This window comes from Ascaphus truei, chromosome 2, assembly GCF_040206685.1.
Source record: "Ascaphus truei isolate aAscTru1 chromosome 2, aAscTru1.hap1, whole genome shotgun sequence".
Lineage (NCBI taxonomy): Eukaryota > Metazoa > Chordata > Amphibia > Anura > Ascaphidae > Ascaphus > Ascaphus truei.
The window spans coordinates 94,435,257-94,451,242 of record NC_134484.1 but is presented as its reverse complement, the minus strand read 5'-3'; the positions used below and the strand labels follow the sequence as shown (position 1 = coordinate 94,451,242).

At 45.2% G+C, this 15,986-nt stretch overlaps 1 protein-coding gene across 1 annotated transcript in view; it reads right to left on the bottom strand.

Annotated features, from left to right (window-relative positions):
- Window positions 1-14,163, bottom strand: part of STAU2 (staufen double-stranded RNA binding protein 2) — a 414,157-nt gene extending 399,994 nt beyond the window's left edge. The window contains exon 1 of the mRNA XM_075583378.1: window positions 14,141-14,163. The gene's annotated coding sequence lies outside the window, so the exon portion shown is untranslated. The remainder of the gene's footprint in view (window positions 1-14,140) is intronic.
- Window positions 14,164-15,986: the final 1,823 nt, after the last annotated feature.

The window sequence follows — 15,986 nt, the reverse complement described above, 5'->3', positions numbered from 1 at the left end:
GCTAGCGCTGAGCGCGCGGCGCTTGCCAAGTTTAGTTTCTGCAATTTAAATTGTCCCTTCCGCGCACGGGCACGCACGCTCTCCCAAGCTTGGGGAGACAAAAAAAGAGTTTGAAGTGCGCTCAACATTCCCCCAATGCGCCCCCCACCCGCACGTGCTTGCAAAATAAACAGGACACCTGGCGCTCATGCTTGGAGAGCTGGTGACATCAGCGCTCTCAAGCATGAGCGCGGTCAGCGCCAGCGGGGCCACAGCCTTATACCAGATGCCGCTGAGCGGCACAGCGACCCGGTGACGTCACCCTGTGTTGCCCCGAGTGGCATCTTGAACAAAGAGGAAACAGTCGAGGAGAAAAGCAGAGGAGACAGGGAGGCGTGGCCATGAGCGGTTCGCCCTCATTGGCTGAACTCCTCTCGTGACGCGGCCGTCGCCTCAAGAAAACAATTGTGAAAGTCTCTTCATGCGGCTGACGCTTTGTAGTATGCGCGAGGTATGTTTACTTTCATTTGATCACAGCAATTTGTTTTTGTGCCGCTCTACGACGCTGGCGATTTCTGGTATAATCACGGCCCAAGAGACGAGCAGGGGCATAGCGAGAGGTAACGCTGATATTTCGGGAGGAGTGGAGAGACTTGAAAGGAGGAGAACGTTGTAGGTGATCTGAAATTTGATGGGAAGCCAGGAGAGGGATTTAAGGAGGAGAGGAGCAGATACTGTTTTGGGAGAAGAGAAGATGGTCCGAGGATCCAATGCGGAGCTCCGCATTGGATCCTCGGACCATCTTCTCTTATCACTACTGGCGTGATGCACGCACCCGGATGAGCTGCACTCTGTGAGTACTCCCACTTATATATTGACAACTGTTGGACCATTATTATATGTGCTAACTCCAGGATATTTGTTCCAGTGTTATCGTAGGCAGACCATGATTTCTTTTCAGAGGTCTGTCTTTATCACAGGGACTATCATATTTTCCGCATAGGAGATGTATGCACTGGTCTTATGAGTCTCACTCAGCTTTAATCAGAGCTCTACTCCATCTCATATGATTATTTGTATCTGAACTTTATATACCATCGTTCAATAATCCTCTGAGCCCCGAAAACTCGGATTCATTCCCGTTTTTTTCTCTGTTTTGCGAGAAAATGAAATTATTCTAGCAGCCGAATTTTGGATTGATTGCAGGGGAGAAAATTGAAAGGCATGCAAGCCTGTTAGCCGTATGTTACAGTAATCCAGATGGGAGAGGATAAGGGCATGCATTAGAGTTTGAGCAACAGCGTGACAGAGGAAAGGGCAGATCTCTCAATATTACAGAGGAAGAAGGGACAAGTTTTGTCCATGCCGTCAAATGGAGAAGGAAAGGGAGGAGTCAAATGTCACTCCTAGGCAACATGCTATGGCGACAGGATAGATGGTAGAACTATTTACGATGATGGAAAAAAGAGGCTATTGGGCCAGGTTTAGGGGGAAATATGAGGTGCTCAGTTTTAGACATATCAAGTTTTAGGCGACGAAGCGCCATCCACGAGAATATAGCCAGGAGGCAATCTGAGACTTGGGACTGGATTGCAGGAGTGAGGGTAAGGGTGGATCATCTCCATAGTTAAACAAAAAAGGACAATTCCCTGGCGTAAGAGAACAATACAAAAATAGTAAAAAGCAGTCCCAATGGATAATTCTTAATTCTCCAGAATTAGTCCCAGAAAGCAAATACAGATGGTAGTCTCAAGTGGTTTGAAGTTCTGTGGGATAAAAGAAAATGCAGACCATTGCGCACAGCATAAACCGCCACTCAATAACAAATGCCTACTTACAACTTGTAGGAAAATCAAGGGCAACGAGTGTGATCTTTCAACTGGCCATATTGCGGAGTCCTCCGATCCCACGCAATCTCCAATATGTGATGATATACCCATGAATAAAATGAAAGATGCATAGTATAATACAACTTTAACATTTATTAAAATGCGCAAGACCTAAATGGAACACTTACAATGTGTCTGGTCTTTCCGCTTTTTTGTATGCTTCTGTAGTAGTGTTATTTTAGTTTATCATCTCCACAGGGATGATATCTAAGGCCAAAGGAGCTGATGAGTGTACCAAGTGATAGTGTGTAGAGAGAGAATAGGAGAGGTCCCAGAACTGAAGCCTTAGGTACACCAACCGACAGATAAACAGAAGACGAAGACATGTTAGCAACAGACAATAGTAGAGTGAGTGTAGTGCTCAACAATTAGACCTGGTTCCGTCTGTAGAGAATATATGAATGAGTATCCAGATGAAGATGGAGTGTCCACAGTACAATAATATAATTGAGCTGGAGGGGGTAAGTGTCTAGTGGAGTCCACACGACACCCACATCAATTGACACTTCAATAAACACCCAACCAGAATGTGGCTATATGTGTAATAATGTCCGTTGTGTACAGGATATATCATAAGGCACTGTGGCTCTTTACCTGTACACTCCGAGGTACACTCACATCGTCTGTGGCGTGCAGTCCATCCAGGTGTAGATTCAGAATTGTAGTAGATGTAGATAGAGCACAGCCAGGGAAATCCTGCTTATGGTATCCAGAGAAGGGAAAAAATAGCCAGGCAACTCCAAACTAAATAAGTGATCAATTTATTGCATGCTAGAAATACAATAAAAACGGACTACATGAATGCACCTACGCGTTTCATGCAACAGCACTTTATCAAGGTGTCATGTTAGCAACAGAGACTGAAAATGTGCAATGAGAAAGGTTTTCTTTTCATGCAGCTGGTTGCGACAGGTTCAATGTCAGGACCATCCTTCCCCTAATTATAGAGGTAAATAAGGATTTTAAATCGGTTAGTGTTAGGACCTGCGATATTATGGTCATGCCTTGAAAGTGGCTCGCAGGCTTATACGCTTTGGCCAAAGGGTTAACTAAATGATCCTATTTTCAAGAGATATATAGGTATTTCACTTTGTATTTTTGTCACATTGGATGTTGCTCTGGACTTCTTTGTTTCTTGTTTTATACAATTAGCCATGCCCAGTAGCACTCCTCTTGACACATATACATATATATATATATATTGTGGTAATTTGGGGGGGGGGCAGGAGAGGTGGTTTTGAGAGCTTGCAGGGTATATGTGTGTTTGTTTACTTTAGGATGTTATCTTAGACATAAGTTAAAATACATTATATTTTTAAAGCAGTCTGAAAAATATGTTTAAGATATCAACAAGTTAAGGAAATTCTTCTTATAGCCAAAAAGATGAAAACCTTTCAATATAATGGACATCTAATATCTTTCTCGGCTGACTTTTCTAGAGAAACTGCTAGTCTCAGGAAGCACAGTCTCTGTTAAGTGAGCTGTACGAAAGCCAGATTGTAAAGGGTCCAGGAGGGCAGGGTAATAATTAAAGTTGATCATACGGGAAAACACAGGATGTTGTACCAGTTTGGAGGCAATATGCAAGAGGGATACAGGGCGGTAGTTAGTAAGGCACGTAGGGTCTAGTCTAGGGAGTTTTTGACAATAGGCGTGACAACCATTCCTTTATTTCAATAATAATAACTTTATGTAGTATTTTTCTCCCAAAATGACTGGGCATGCTTTACGGTTACAATATAGTATGCGTGCTGTACATGGAAGTTTAAAAGAACAGTCCGTACTCCGATAAGCTTACCATCTGTGTTTTGTTATCCGAGACATAGGGAGATAAAGGTGATACCCAAGAAGTTGGCACTGGGATTTGAACTGGCCTCCTCTGCATCAAATTCAGTCAATGCCTTTGCTCGCTGAACCACTCCTTCAGCCCCTCCGTGACATTACTCCACATTACTGCTAGTCTAAAGACACCTTAGAGCCCATTCACTTGAATGGAATGTAAGGGGCCATATTGACGATTGACTAAGATGTGCTTGGACTCCTTTGTATTCAGAAGACACGAAATACAAAGGAGTCCAATCTGGAACTGTGATGACGTCACTGACACGCAAAACCGGAACCTAGCTCTCACGAACTGCAAGGATTAAGCATGATGATTAGACTAATCAGGGGAGACTATTTGGGGTTAGCTGGGGTGATTTTCTACCTGTTGTATTGTCTTTTGTTGGGGGTATATATACTGGGCTTATCCTCAGTTGTTTCATGCCTTGTCACTTGAGAAAGACCTATTGGTCAAAACGTTGTGTGGCACAATAAATTAGCTTTATTTAGAAAACCGTAGAGCGTTGGATCCATTTTCCTCCGTTGGTATAAAGCACCCACTCACTACACGTTACTCAAAATAAAAAGATAGCAAAAGAAAAACAAGAGAGGGAGGGGTACGAAACTCTGGAGATATTAAAACTCGCCTATGAGTTAAAGGCATGTACAAATGCGGAAAGTGTAAAGCGTGTAACCATATCTGTCAAGGGAAAACAGTTACATCAGGAGTTACTAACAAGGTCTACAATATTACAAGTTTCATTAATTGTCAGACAACGCATGTGGTCTATGCCTTACAGTGTAGCTGTAATTTACAGTACATTGGTAAGACAAAAAGACCGTTTAAAATGCGCATGTTAGAGCACCTGAGAAATGTTAAAAACATACCAAAAATAATAGCAAAGGGTATGCCATTAACTCCGCTTTTGAAACACTTTAAAGAAGTGCATAATAGTGAACCTGGTTGTATTAAATTTAAGGGACTTGAAAGTGTATCACTAGGTAGTAGACAGGGAAATAGAGATAATCATTTATTGAAACTGGAGCAATTTTGGATTTATGAAATGCATACTAGACATCCCTATGGTTTCAATGAACTAATTGAATTGACTCCTTTTTTAAGATAAGGTATTCCGTTTTTAATAAAATGAATTTATTAACATTTATTTGCATTAACATTTATGTATGTTTTTATATTTATTTGTTTTTATTTAATCATTTGTTCTTTTTTCTTTTATTTATATACAGGTTTCAGCATGATTTGTTTACATAGTATATCATTTATGTTGTTAGAGGTCTTTTTCCTGTATTTTTTCATAGGGGTGAGTGCAATGATTAATTTATACTTGCACACATCCCCCACATGAGTTGTCATACACCCTGTTGCCTAGTAACCTCATTTCAAGGTGTTTTAATCAGTGTAGCAATTAGGCAAAGTAAGGGTGTTTCTCTGAGGGGGCTGGTTTCTTCAATCAGTTGCCGCCTATATATACGCGCGGATGACGCTGTACGTGATCTCCTGACGAAGTACTTGGTACGAAACGCGTAGAGGTCACGACAGGTCATCCTGCGCGTGTATGCTGGTAAGCTGAGACGGAGCCTGCAGGAGACAGCAGCGTTTTTTCCATCTCCGCGGTGCCGAGATCCGGATCCTGTGCAGCCACCGCGAGTCTGCTGACTGTCTCAGTGTGAGTGTCCGTTTCCCCTTGCCAGTGCCCAACCTTATGGCGGTTTCTATACAAATCTGTTGATAGGTTGTTTTCATGTTTGTTTTTTTCTTTCATGTGTTTTTATATAAATTTTACTGTATTTGTATACTGTGCAGCTTAGGGTTTAGTCACCATCAGGTGTTCTCCTGGGTAGTACTTAGCCGTCCAGCTGCACAGCTCTTCTGAGGTGGGGTTGGATCCCCTCAGAGTTTGTGTGTATTTTTAATAAATTACCTTCCACTAATCCCTGGTGCGCATTTGTGCATTTTTTATTATCTTGTATTTCAGGGTGCCCTCCCCCTTTCTTAAGGGGGGTTCACCTAGATTTGAGAGTTTCTGGGGAGACGCTTTATGTACATGCTGCAAAGGGATCATCCACACCATCATACAGCACGAGCACTGAATATCCTGTTTTTTCTACCTTCAGGGGTACGAAACTGTCTGCTTGTATGTTTTATAACAAATAGCACTGAGTAATAGCTTTGGGTTACTGAGCTGTGATCTCTCTCAAATCTCACATAGGTCATTCGTTTTTTAGTGTTTCGTTTGACCCGCAGGCATAAACGCAAACCACTAAAAAGCTTTGATATTAACAAAAATACAAATTGTTATCCCACCGCTATGCCACCATTTGTCACGTATGGCACCCTGCTAGCATGCAACCTGCATATAGGACAAGGGTTAATACTCACGCTCGCAAGCGCTCCCACTTTTCACCTCTGCAGAAGTCTGTCAAATGGACAATATCCCCTATACAGGACAAGGATTAATACACACCCCGCAAGCTGCCCCACCCTTCACCTTCGCAAAGGTCCCTCAGATGAGTTAACATCTCACCTAAATCCGTCCCAAAACACCACCGTCACAAACAGCACACAAGTGAGCACGGGACTTAGATATGCAATCAGGGTTAATACACGGCTACTCTAGCCAACTCGCCTGCGCAAGGTACTTTCAATGAGTTACTATTAACCCCTACTCAATTGCAAATTGTATTGTATTGTATGTCTTTATTTATATAGCGCCATTAATGTACATAGCGCTTCACAGCAGTAATACATGTGGTAATCCAATAAATAACAGATAATATAAATAACAGATCATGGGAATAAGTGCTTTAGACATTAAGGAAGAGGAGTCCCTGCTCCGAGGAGCTTACAGTCTAATTGGTAGGTAGGGAGAACGTACAGAGACAGTAGGAGGGAGTTCTGGTAAGTGCATCTGCAGGGGGCCAAGCTTTATGTGCCATGTGTTCAGAATAGCCACAGTGCTATTCATATGCTTCTTTAAGCAAGTGTGTCTTAAGGTGGGTCTTAAAGGTGGATAGAGAGGGTGCTAGTCGGGTACTGAGGGGAAGGGCATTCCAGAGGTGAGGGGCAGTCAATGAAAAAGGTTTAAGGCGGGAGAGGGCTTTAGATACAAAGGGGGTAGAAAGAAGACATCCTTGAGAAGAACGCAAGAGTCTGGATGGTGCATAACGAGAAATTAGGGCTGAGATGTAAGGAGGGGCAGAACAGTGTAAAGCTTTAAAAGTGAGGAGAAGAATGGAGTGTGAGATGCGGGATTTGATCGGAAGCCAGGAGAGGGATTTCATGAGGGGAGATGCTGAGACAGATCTAGGAAAGAGTAGAGTGATTCTGGCAGCAGCGTTAAGGATAGATTGTAGGGGAGACAGGTGAGAGGCAGGAAGGCCGGACAGCAGGAGGTTACAGTAATCAAGACGGGAGAGAATGAGGGCCTGAGTCAGAGTTTTAGCAGTCGAGCAACAGAGGAAAGGGCGTATCTTTGTTATATTGCGGAGGAAAAAGCAACAGGTTTTAGAAATGTTTTGAATGTGAGGGACAAATGTGAGAGAGGAGTCGAGTGTGACCCCAAGGCAGCATGCTTGGGCTACTGGGTGAATGATCGTAGTTCCAACAGTAATGTGGAAGGAGGTAGTAGGGCCAGGTTTGGGAGGAAGTATGAGGAGCTCTGTTTTAGCCATGTTGAGTTTAAGGCGGCGGAGGGCCATCCAGGATGATATAGCAGAGAGACATTCAGAAACTTTGGTTTGTACAGTAGGTGTAAGGTCGGGTGTTGAGAAATATATTTGTGTGTCGTCAGCATAGAGGTGATAATTAAACCCAAAAGATGTTATTAGGTCACCTAGAGAGAGTGTATACAGAGAAAAGAGAAGAGGTCCCAGGACAGAGCCCTGGGGTACCCCCACAGAGAGATCAATAGAGGAGGAGGAGGTATTAGCAGAAGAGACACTGAAAGTACGATGGGAGAGGTAGGATGAGATCCACGATAGAGCTTTGTTCCGAATGCCAAGAGTATGGAGAATGTGAAGGAGAAGAGGGTGGTCCACGGTGTCAAATGCTGCAGAGAGGTCGAGTAATATGAGCAGAGTGTAATGACCTCTGTCTTTGGCAGCATGGAGGTCATCAGTTATTTTAGTGAGGGCTGTTTCCGTGGAGTGAGCAGTACGGAAGCCAGATTGTAGAGGGTCTAGGAGAGAATAGGTGTTGAGAAAATGGAGCAAGCGAGCGAATACAAGACGTTCAAGGAGTTTAGAGGCAAAAGGCAGGAGGGAGACAGGCCGATAGTTAGAAAGACAGGTAGGGTCAAGCTTGCTGTTTTTGAGTAATGGTATGACTGTTGCATGTTTGAAGGAGGATGGAAAGGTTCGAGAGCAGAGGGAGGAGTTAAAAATGTGCGTGAGCGTAGGGATTATAGTAGGAGCAAGAGGTTTTAGAAGATGGGAGGGAATGGGGTCAAGAGGGCAAGTGGTAGAGGGAGAAGAGGCGATCAACAGCGACACATCCTCCTCTGAGACAGTGGAAAAAGAGTCAAGGAAGGCAGGAGGAGAGTTAGGAAGAGGTGTAGGATGGGAGGAAGAAACAGAGGGGATGTTCTGACGTATGGATTCCACCTTTTCCTTAAAATAGTCAGCAAAGTCCTGAGCGGAGATGGAGGAAGGAGAGGCAGCTGAGGGTGGTTTGAGTAGAGTATCAAAGACAGAGAACAGTCGGCGTGGGTTAGACTTGTGCATGCTGATTAGTGAATGTAGCCAGGTCCCCCCTGGAGCACTCACCCCCCCTTCCTGCTGTCCCGCGAGCCGCGCGTTGCTGGGTTGCTAGGGACGCGAGCGGCATCGGAATCCCTGGTAGCTAGGGACGCGAGCGGGCCGGTTGCCGGGGACGTGATCGGGCCGTCGCTAAGGCCGCGATCGCGTTGCCACCGGCCCGGCGGCTGAAGTGAAGGGCGCCGCCATGTTCAGTGCTGTTGCGCATGCGCAGGAGGCCAGCTAGCGCGAGAGGCCCCCAAACAGCTCGCGCACACGCAAGGAGGGAAGGAGGGTGCACAGGGGCAGAGACATGTGACGCCAGGGAGCCAATCGGAAGGCCGGATTCCCCTGCTCCCAGAGAGATACATTTTCGCGGGGTTTTGCCAGACAGGGTCAGTCAGGATCCGGACCAGCTAGGGGTAAGAGGTAGATGCAGGGGTCAGTGACCCTCTGCATTAGGCCAGCAGCCCCAAGGCCCCAGTTAGGTCCTGAGCCACCAAATAGATTGTGGAGTTAGGGACAGGCCCTAGATAGGGACACTGCCCCATTTATTGGTAGCTTAGTCAGGGACACAGTGCCTAAGTCGTGCGGCCCTGTGAGGTGGGTTCTGGGCTCAGAACACCACTAAAGACCCTGGGACTAAGGTGATATTATCCGCGCTGGAGGTCACCCAACGCGGTGTGGAGGACAACGTCGGATCGGGCGGATCTTCCGTGATATCGCGGTACCCGTGGCTGGAGCCGCGGGCAGGTAACCTACCCTTCACATGCACCAACAAGGCCTAATCACCAGACATAGTGGCTGCGCAGTCACACACATATATGCAGACATTGGTATATGACTTTGGGAGTGCAAGACATTTGGGTGGGGGTTACTGGACACAGGGTGGGGTCACTCTGCGGGAGGTTAGCGTCCGCCGTGACGCCTAGAGGTGGTAGCGTCCGCCGTGACGCCTAGAGGTGGTAGCGTCCGCCGTGACGCCTAGAGTGGTTAGCATCCGCCGTGGCGCATGTGTTGAGATGTGATGAGAGATGTTGCTGCAAGTAGTAAAGTCAATAATTATATAGAGCTGTCCGTGTGGTCATTGTGTATTGTCCTGCGAGGAACTACTCCCCCTCTGGTGGGAGCCATCGCAGGTGGAGGCGCTGCATCATTAGTATTGTAATATATTGCCCCAGGTTCCCTATAGCGGAGGCTCAGCCTCCTGTGAGCCAACAGGTATTGCACCACGCACCCTTGGTAACATTGCATGTTCTCTCCACGCACGCGGTATATGCGATTGGGTGGGGTGATATGACCGTTACATGAAGTAAAGTAGGCTTGTTTAGCTTGCGAGAGGGCAGAGTTGAAACAGGATAGCATAAATTTGTAGTGAAGGAAGTCTGCGAGAGTATGAGATTTCCTCCAGAGGCGTTCAGAGGAACGAGTGGAGGAACGCAGCATCCGCGTGTGGGAATTTAACCAGGGTCTAGGGTTAAAAGGGCGAGTGCGGCAGAGAGAAATCATATCTATACACTGCCATCACCTGAAGTAGTTATGCAAACAAGATATGTCAAATTAATATTTGCGAGGGCCCCAGAGCCCTGTTTATTATAGGAAAAACTGCACTTTAACACAAATCATTGTAGCAAACGTGTCTGAAAACGTAAATACTCTCCCCAGAGCGTGCAACAGATCATTCAGAGCCCAAAGCATTACTTATTAAATGTATGTATATATATATTTATATATATATATATATATATACATACAGTGTGTGTGTGTGTGTGTGTGTGTTACAGAAAAAGTGATTACAAGAAACATACAGTTACAATTAAATGCAGAACAGCTTCTTAAAATAAAAGGATAAAACAAAAGAAAACGCTGTGCATCACCCTATGACATATGTTTCCTCCCAGAGAGGTCACTGGTAAGAGACGATGAGATATCCCATATCTGGTCCCAGATACACCTCTGTAGACATCTGATTTTCATAATCTTTGCTCAAACTTAAATATTCTTTCTTCCCATGTAAACCACAAAAACCCACCCCATGTCGTACATCAGATGTGAGATTGACGGTTTTACGACAGAGGAATAAAACCTCTTACCAATGACGTTTGAACTGTGCCTCATAAACTTCACTTCTGTAATACTTAGGCCACTGTGCCGCTGACCGCGCGGTGCTTGACGAGGTAAATGCTCGCTATTTAAATTTGGATGTCCCCGTTCACGCAGAGCACGCTCGCAGGCATGGGCGCTCACCCATGCTTGGCGCTTGCGTAAACAAAAAAAAACTGTCTTTGAACCGCGCTCAGCCTGCCTGCAACGCCCTCCTCCCCCCCCTCCCCTGAGCGACAGGTGTCCGCGCAACTTGGCAAGCCCCCCTCGCCCCCCGCAGGCTTGCGAAATTGCGCGGACACCCGTCGCTCAGGCTTGGACGTCACCGCTCTCCAAGCATGAGCACTGTCAGCGGCACAGGGGACTCAGCCTTACACACGCGCGAGACACATCTATACATTCAGGCGCTCAATGCGGACACAATAAGACTAAATGTGAACATCTTAATCTCTAAATTTAAGAGAAATCAGTATCTGTCTCTTAGTACCTGCTAGACCTGATGTGTCTGTAATCATTATGTGAGTCTTGGTTCGACGGATACAAACATGACATTTTTAGCATGTTCAGCAGAGGATGTCACATGATATTCTCATTTTTAATAAAGTCACTCTTGGTTTGATACCTTCTGTAGCCACGCCCCAGGCCACCCATAAATCCCTTCCAGAGAATGCTTTGAAGCTGGCTGTAAAACGACGATGTTTATAAACTATTGCCACAGGGGCCATATTTTATTCCCAAGTCTCCAGACTCTGCCCTTATCTAGACTATCAGCAATATGCAACCCATCTGGCCTTTTAAGTGAGCCCATACAGGATAGGCACCCCCAATTAAGCTCCCTTTGAAGCCTAGCATAACCTGAAACAAGCCTGGGCTCGTCATAAACCCAATATATATTGTATTTTTAACTTCAAACTGTAGCTCATTAACCCCCTTAAGCACCAAATGGATTAAAATACATAGTACCTCATGACATTATCATGACAATTACTTTTTTTGTTGGGGAGGAGGGGAAAAAACAGTACTGGACAGACAGGCACACAAAATAAGCTTTTATTTTTCCTCGCAATAGCTTTTTCTCATAAACCCCTGCTGGTTCAGTAGAAATCTGTGACATCGTGAGATGACAGTGCAGTTTCCGTTGGGACTTTTTGCAATTGCTTAAATTGAAAAAAAAATAAAAGACAGCAGCATGATGAGAAAATGACGTTACAGCAGCAATATGCTTTACTTGCCATAAAAACTAAATGTCTCCTTTCTTTTTACCATTGCAAAGTCTGTGTGCTGCTGTTTTTAGAAACCTTACCCTTTTTCAGATTCTGTATTTGGATCCTGGATTTATCAGTTGCTAAAATTGTTGCCTCCCTGGGAGGACGCAATTGCTGTTGCCATTAAGAATACAGAAATCGTCATGGTAACAGTTAATGCCAGAGAATTATTAAACAGGTGGGAAAAAAGACGACCTTGGAAATAGATCAGCAAAACACGAAATGAGTGTTACAGGGGGTGGTGGAGGGGGGGGCGGGTGCTACTTTAATTTTTTGGGTGCCCATGAATTATGATGTATCCTGAAGATCAAGAGGACCAGCATACAGTACCAGAGGCCCTATGGTGTTTCCCAATTAAATTTAGTCGTGGAACCCTTTTATATTTTGTAAAACAGAATAGAACCCCTTAAATATTTTTAGCGTAGCACATGAAAAAAAAAAAAAAAAAAGAAATCTGCCGCAGGCTAAACATTTTCTTGGTTCAAGATCATTTTTAAAAGACCCCCACTGCCCCAATATATTTTTTAAAGACCCCCACCGCCCCAATACATTTTTAAAAGACCCCCACTGCTCCCTCCCCCCAGTGTCTCTCTCTCCAGCCAGTGTCTCTCCCTCACCTCAGTGTCTCTCTCTCCCTCCAGCCACTGTGTCACTTCCTCCCCCCGGTGTCTCTCTCCCTCCCGCCAGTGTCTCTACCTTCCCTCCAGTGTCTCTCTCACATTCCCCCAGTGTCTCCCCTTCCCCCGTGTCTCTCTTCCCTCCCCCCAATATCTCACATCCATGTCTCTATTTCACCCTCACTTCCCCATGTCTCTATTTCACCCTCCCTTCCCCATGTCTCTATTTCACCCTCCCTTCCCCATCTCTTTCACACCTCCATCCCCATGTCTCTTTCACCCCCTCCCCACCTCTCCATGTCTCTTTCACCCCCCTCCCCATAATACGCTCACACTCACCTTATCACGCATGCGTGCAGCAAGGCAAACGAGCTGCTGCATGAGCTGTGTAGCACAGCGCCATCTAATGTCTGAAGGAGAAATTGCAGCTACAGACTGCTTTTTTCAGAGTGAAATCCAGCACAGTGAGTATAGCAACCCCTGGGACTGCTCCACGGAACCCCATTTGGGAAACGCTGGTGTACAGGGTATGTCATGCTATAAATGCTCGTTTTCTAAGGGAAGATCGTGTTAACCGCTACATTGCATAGTTACATACTATAGTACGGGAGATTGAAAAAAAGACATATCAAGTTCCACCTATGATAAATTTAGACGACAGATACTTATCCTATATTTGTATTTACAGTATATTGATCCAGAGGAAGGCAAACCAAAATTAGGGAAATATTATCTTATGATATCTCAAAGGGAAAAATACAATCCTTCCTGACTCCAAATATTGCCAATCTGATCACTCCCTGGATGAACATCCTTCCCATGTATACTTATTTGGCATATCCATGTATACCTTTCTAAATTGTAATAGGGAAGGGAAGCCCTATCCACAGCATTGGGTGCCTGTTCGCGATCACATGGTCACAGTCCCTAAGACTGGTGGCATTTGGGTACTGTCAGTCCTCCATCATTCAAAGGGTTAAGACCAGTGAATACCTGGAGAACATGTTTGCTGAGCAATTAAAGGAATTTTTTTTAGAAGCAAGCAGAGAAAGAGGGAGACTAGAAACCAGAGCTTGAGCAGAACGTCATCAAACACAAGAAGCTACAGGAAGGGTAACAGAAGAGCTCCACAATGAGGTACAAAGAGGAAAGTAGAATCTAAGAGTTATTGGGGGAGATGTATTTAGACAATGCCAATCCCAGCACTATTGCACGGACACGTCTATTGAAGTCTGAACTATCGCAGATTAATAAATAACCCCCATAGAGCAGACGGAAGAAGTTGCTTAGATCAGTAGCCAGCTTGAGAAGGGATTAAATACCACAGTATAACAAAGTGATAGGCACGCCAACATTTGCAACAAATAAAAAAGTATTGTATTCGCTCAATGTTTGGTTACCCTCTGGAGCCTTTATCAAGGTTCCAGAGGGTAACCAAACATTGGGCCAATATAAGATGATTTTTTTTTTCATCTTTATGGTGTGCTCATCTGTGTGTGTGTGTGTGTGTGTGTGTGTGTGTGTGTGTGTGTGTGTGTGTGTGTGTGTGTGTGTGTGTGTGTGTGTGTGTGTGTGTGTGTGTGTAACTAATTGGAAGATCACTCTTTAAGAAAGAAAAACAATGCAAAAAGACTTTTAGAAGTGTAACCCTCCCTGCCTGGCTCCTGCGGAGTTTACATCAAATGTCTCTTAACTTTGTTCAGTTGATTACCTTGTCAGGGTGCTGGATTTGTGCACACTGGGTGTTGGTAACGCAATGATGGACGCCAGGAACTTTATTTTTTCAAACAGCATCGTTATTAATCATCATCGTTAAAGTCTCATTTACATGGTACACATCACTGTTCCCTGTATGTGCGGTCTATGGCTAGGTCCCTGGTGGTGACGGTGGCGGCGCGCACCACACACCAGTCACTAACCTCAATAAGGCAGGCCCAGTGTTTTCTTGCGTGTTGGCTCACGCAGTGCAGTGGCGCATCAGCCAGCAGGGGAGACAACACGATTGTGTTACAGTGCTGCAAAGCAGTCACAAGGTGCAATGGGAGCCAATAGCAGGGCAGATAGCTTGGACCAATGGGAGAGCAGTGTTTTGAGCTTCTGGGCCGTACTTTGTGTTGTGCCTGACGTCATGGCCGCGCCCCCTCGCATTCTTTTTGGCCACGCCCCCGCACCTCCCTAAAGACTGCAGATCGCGGTATTAAGCTGTGCACGAGCCGCCAGGACGCCAGGCGCGCGTGCAGCAGCTACCAACGGGGACTTGGCCAATATCCTCTTCTTTAGCTGCTCCCCATCTTGGCCTGCTAGGAAGGTGCTGAGGCTTCACTAAATCTGGTTACCTAAAGGATGCCTCTACTTTGTAGCATCAATAGTGCTGCATCTCCTTTGGGTCCCTGCTGGGCCTTGTACTATGCTCTCTCTGTTCAGTATCCCCATCTCAGATACTGAATGCCATCATGTGGCCTTCTGGGTAAAAGTCAGCTATGGACTCTCCGATGGGGCTGGTCCAACCATGCCTCGGGCCTGCGGCTTGTTAAACACCTTCTGGGCATAGGCTGCATATCTGAATCTTTAGAGTAGCGCGGAACCATTCCTGGGAACGCTACCTAAACAGGGCACTGACCCCTACTAGAAAAAAAATAAAGGGAATCCTTACCATATACTATACATATCTATATTATACACTTTTTTTTTTACACTATTTACAGTGTGATCCCTCACCCACAACCTGACCTAGAACCCTTTCCCTCCTAAATACATCCTGTAATGACATCGCTATCACTGCATTAAAGAGGGCAAGGCTATGATTCTGCCCAGTCACTCAGCACCATGTCATGGGGAAGGGGCATTACTCTGTGTGGGCTCACACAGTTAACTACTTAAGGCCATAGTAACCCCAAAGGGGGTTTACAAAAGTATTCAGCGTACTTTATTAACAGTTTCAAATGTATCCTTAGAAATATAATAATGGACCTTTCACTCAGACTTTGAAGCAGTCAAATATTCAGGATCTCCTTTGCTATTCTATTGAACATCTAACCTAATTCATTGTTCAGCTGTCCTCTCTTACACTTCTCTACCTCAAACAAATGCTTATTATTACCATGATTTAGTCCATCGACTTCCCTACACAGATATACACTTTGCATTTTGAGCTCTTTTAACTCATTCACTCTTCCTCAGACCTTTAGTTTGCTTATCAGTTCAAAATCAAAGTTTACTACCTCCACCATTACATTCTCCAGTATCTGCAGGTCACAGGAGACATCCATCAGACTTACCTGTTCCACGTGAAGTTCAGTTCTAGAAAGCCAATTGAAACCTTAAAAGAACATCTGGTTTGTTTTAAGTACACACATCACTAATATATTGTTTGTAGCACATACTTCTTGCCTAATCAGTAACGGGGGAAGGAGCAAGAGCGATGGGGACAGGAGTAAAAGAGTGACAAGGAGCAAGAGTAGGGAGTGAAAGAGTGGGGGGGGGGGGGAGTAAGAGTAGGGGAGAGGTGGAGTAGGAGGGGCGGGTGGAGGAGTAAGTAGGAGGGGAGGGGAGTAAGA